The sequence below is a fragment of the Oryza sativa genome, chromosome 11 (genome assembly GCF_034140825.1).
Source record: "Oryza sativa Japonica Group chromosome 11, ASM3414082v1".
NCBI lineage: Eukaryota > Viridiplantae > Streptophyta > Magnoliopsida > Poales > Poaceae > Oryza > Oryza sativa.
Window position 1 is genome coordinate 12,797,468 of NC_089045.1, and position 4,896 is coordinate 12,802,363.

The window sequence follows — 4,896 nt, forward strand, 5'->3', positions numbered from 1 at the left end:
TTCAGACTGTGCAACGCTCCTGCATCTTTCCAAAGATGTATGATGTCTGTTTTCTCAGACATGATCGAAGACATCATGGAAGTCTTCATGGATGACTTCTCAGTTTATGGAAAGACTTTTGGCCATTGTCTGCAGAATCTAGACAAAGTCTTACAACGATGCCAAGAAAAGGACCTGGTGCTTAATTGGGAAAAGTGCCATTTCATGGTCCGTGAAGGGATAGTTCTTGGGCATCGAGTGTCCGAGCAAGGAATTGAAGTTGATCGTGCTAAAATTGATGTTATAGATCAGCTTCCTCCTCCTGTGAACATCAAAGGAATCCGCAGTTTCTTGGGACATGCTGGCTTTTATAGAAGGTTCATCAAGGACTTTTCTACAATAGCCAGGCCTCTGACCAATTTGCTAGCCAAGGATGCGCCCATTGAGTTCGATGACGCATGCCTAAAATCTTTTGAAATTCTCAAAAAGGCACTCGTCTCTGCTCCAATCATCCAACCTCCTGATTGGACTCTGCCCTTCGAGATCATGTGTGATGCAAGTGACTTTGCTGTTGGTGCGGTCTTGGGCCAAACCAAGGATAATAATCATCATGCAATCTGTTATGCTAGCAAAACTCTAACGGGAGCTCAGTTGAATTATACAACTACTGAAAAAGAGCCGCTCACGGTTGTTTTTGCTATCTATAAGTTTAGATCTTACTTAGTAGGAGCCAAGGTGATAATTTATACTGATCATGCTGCTTTGAAATACCTGCTCACTAAGAAAGATGCTAAACCACGTCTCTTAAGATGGATTTTGCTGCTCCAAGAATTTGACTTAGAAATTAAAGATAAAAAGGGAGTAGAAAATTCCATAGCAGATCATTTGTCCAGACTGCAGATCACTAACATGCACTAACAGCCGATAAATGATTTCTTGAGAGACGACATGCTGATGACGGTTCGCGACTCCAACCCGTGGTATGCTAACATAGTAAACTACATGGTATCCAAGTACATACCACTAGGGGAAAATCAACGAAAACTGAAGTATGAAAGTCACCATCATATATGGGATGAGCCATACCTATATCGGGTCTACTCCGATGGCTTACTACGAAGATGTGTGCCAACTGAAGAAGGACTTAAGATCATAGAACGATGCCATGCCTCACCCTATGGTGGCCATTACGGTGCATTCCGCACCCAGGCCAAGATTTGGCAAAGTGGTTTCTTCTTGCCAACAATGTACGAAGATTGAAAAGAATTCGTCAGAAGATGCACAAGCTGCCAGAGGGAAGGAGGAATCACTGCTCACGATGCAATGCCCCTTACATACAATTTGCAAGTCGAGATAATCGATGTTTGGGGTATAGACTTCATGGGACCTTTCCCTAAGTCTCGCAACTGCGAGTACATTCTGGTGGCAGTCGACTATGTCTCCAAGTGGGTTGAGGCTATGCCGTGCAGCGCCGCAGATGCGAGGCATGCTAAGAAGATGTTCACATAAATCATCTTCCCAAGATTTGGTACCCCCAGGATGGTCGTAAGTGACGGAGGCTCTCACTTCATTGACAAAACCTTCTGAGACCTCCTACAAGAGATGGGAGCCAAACACAATGTGGCCACTCCTTACCATCCATAGACCAGTGGTCAAGCAGAAACATCGAACAAACAAATCAAGAATATTCTGCAAAAGATGGTCAACAAAATGGGAACAGGATGGAAGGATAGATTGCCGGACGCACTGTGGGCATACCGGACAGCATACAAGACACCCATTGGAATGTCCCCATATCAGATAGTCTACGAGAAGTCATGTCGACTACCCGTAGAACTTGAGCATAGAGCATACTCATATAAAGAAAGGATGAAGCGTTGGCATGACAAAAGGATAAAAATCAAGAAATGCAAGCCAAGAGACAAAGTACTGATGTTCAACTCTAGGGTTAAGTTTTCGGCCACGGAAAACTGCGCAGCAAATGGGAAGGACCGTTTGACGTCATCGACACCTCTTCGCACGGGGCAATCACACTCAGCGACGAATCAGGTAACATATTTAAGGTAAACGATCAACGCCTAAAGATTTTCCTTGAGCCAAATGAAATTCTAGATGAAGAAGTGGATGTCATTGAATTAATCGATTATGAACCATGGTGATCTCATCTAATGCATGCTTAAAACCCTGTATAGTTGTCGTTTTTGTACTTAGAATAGGTTTTAGTGGGCCCAGGAAAATTTTGTTGGCCTACCGGACCCACTAGGGTTCGGCCGAACCAGGGCGGCGCCCGTTCAGCCCCATTTTTGAACGGTAGTCTCCCCTGCTTGTCCTGAATCTGTTTTAGATGCGAGTTCGGAGGTAGATCAGTCGTACCAGAACTAGAGCCCCTATTCTTTCTCCTCTCTCCAACATTTTGCAACCCTTCTCACTATCTCAACCCAATTCCCTTGCTCCATCATCTCTAACTCACCAATGGCTGGCAAATCCTTGATTCCATTCATCGGCTCTTCATCCAATTCCACATAAAATCTCACCGGAGAGCCAACACCGGCAAACCTGATGAACCCTGAGTTCCTCTCGACACTCAAGGCTGTTGTTGGCCCGATCTTTCGGTGAGTTGTGATAACTACGATTTGGGAGAAACGTTGACGATCCGACTACAACCGTACGAGACGTTGTGTTGCGCCTTAGCGATCGATACACCTCTCCGTGGGTTGCTGATCTTGCCGGTGCAGATCAACCCTATTCCTGCAAGCAAATCGAAGAAACAAGCAAGAACAAGATAAAAGCAATCTGATATTGCAAATAGGAATTTAATACAAATGATAAGTTGGGGTTCCTAAGAACAAGTAGACGGACGGTCTAGCCGACACGCGCGCTGCAAGCAAGTAGCAATGGCTAAACTTTAATCTAACAAAACCCAAGAAACCCTGAAGGGGTAGCTAGCTATATATAGGGGTGGGAGGACGACCTAGGGGTGCCTAGGGTCGTGCTCCACCAGCTTGGGGCGCACCCCACATGGGCCCCACCTGGGCCGGGGTCCCAAATGAGGTTACAAGCCCATAGGCCCATTACAGGTGTCACAGCACCTTGTTTCTTCAGTTGCTGCCGACTGAGATGGAATTTGGCAATGAGGCTTGATGCATTGGAAAGAGGACTCCGAGAGCTTTCCATCAAGTACTCACGGGCTGAAAACGGAGGTCGTATGGAGCTTCGGCGGCCGTTTGAAGTCAGCAGTGTAGCAGGTGGCCGAATTGGATTTTGGCACTTGGAGGACTCGAACTTGATATCTTGTTGTTCATCCATGATGTGAGCAACGGATGTATCCGTAGTAGCCATGGTCACATCATCCTCCCCTTCTTCACGGAAAACCGTCCTCGGTTTTTCCATATGGTGTTCTTCATATAGTCCATTCAAAATAACCTGTTTCATCCAATCAAAACTAGAGAAACTCGAAATAGTGTGATTAGCAATAACATGTTTCTCTAAATCCAAACAAATGAAAACTCTATGCACCAAATATATTGCTCTACTATAGAGCAATTCAAACGGCCGCCAAATCTACATACGTGCTCCGTTTTGGGCCCGTGAGTACTTGACGGAAAGCTCTCGAAGTCCTCCTTCCAACGGATCCAGCCTCATCTCGGAAATCTATCTCGTTTGGCCGCAATCATAAAAAGAAAGGTGCTGCGTCTCCTGTATTGGGCCAATGGGCTTGTAACTTTGTTTGGGACCCTGGCCCATGTGGGGCCCATGTGGGGTGCGCCCCAATCTGGTGGAGCACGACCCTTGGACCCTCTTGGTCGTCCTCCCACCTCTATAAATAGTTAGGTACCCCTTCAGGGTTTCTTGGGTTTTGTTAGATTAAAGTTTAGCCATTGCTACTTGCTTGCAGCGCACGTGTCGGCTAGACCGTCCGTCTGCTTGTTCTTTGGAACCCCACTTATCATTTGTATTAAATTCCTATTTGCAATATCAGATTGCTTTATTCTTGTTCTTGCTTGTTTCTTCGATTTGCTTGCAGGAATAGGGTTGATCTGCACCGGCAAGATCAACAACCCACGGAGAGGTGTATCGATCGCTAAGGCGCAACACAACGTCTCGTACGGTTGTAGTCGGATCGTCAACGTTTCTCCTAAATCGTAGTTATCACAACTCACCGAAAGATCGGGCCAACAACAGCCTTGAGTGTTGAGAGGAACTCAGGGTTCATCATTCCGGTCAAAGAATACACGATGGAAGGGGTGAACGCACTGTCGGCGTAGCTCCTCGCAATAGTGCCGCGCTCCCCTGCGAATCTGGAGCCCGTCGGCGAGCTCCCTAGTTCGGCTGAACCCCTGTCGGCCCCGTTCGGCCCCCCCGTTCGGCAGCGCGATCCCTCTACCCTCGCTATGTCACAACGACAAAAATTCGAGGGGATTCGCCTGCACGACGGCCGACTACAGGAGAGCTCAGTCTTTTGAAGGCACGTCGCCTTTTCCAAGATGACGGGAAGGCCGCGCCGCCTCCCACCGAGCGCTATGTGGGCACCCTGTTCACTAAGACAGGGGATGAGGTGCTCCAGATGTACACCACACCCACCGCTACTCCATCCACTCCGAAGGAGGAGCAATTCCGCATTCAGGGAGTGCGAACTCCCGGCGGTGGGTATGGTAAGGGTCGACTCCGGCCTTTGACGGCATCGGAGAAGGAGGGGGCAGCGGAATCCCGAAGCCCTCCACCTATGAAGGTGAAGCGTCACGTGACGCCCCCTCCAATTGTGAGGGCTCCCAGCCAATTCCAAGAAGACGAGGTGAAATCACCGGAGCCCTCGATCCATAAGCTCGCTGCACAAGTGAAGAAACTCTGCAAGGAGAACATAGAGCTTAGGGATCGCAATGCGGAGCTAGGGGTAGAGCTTGCTGAAATTAGGAATAA

At 47.8% G+C, this 4,896-nt stretch overlaps 1 pseudogene; it reads left to right on the forward strand.

Annotated features, from left to right (window-relative positions):
* Nucleotides 1-1,302: 1,302 nt before the first annotated feature.
* On the forward strand, nt 1,303-2,138 carry LOC136354163 (uncharacterized; annotated as a pseudogene).
* The last annotated feature ends 2,758 nt before the right edge of the window (nt 2,139-4,896 follow it).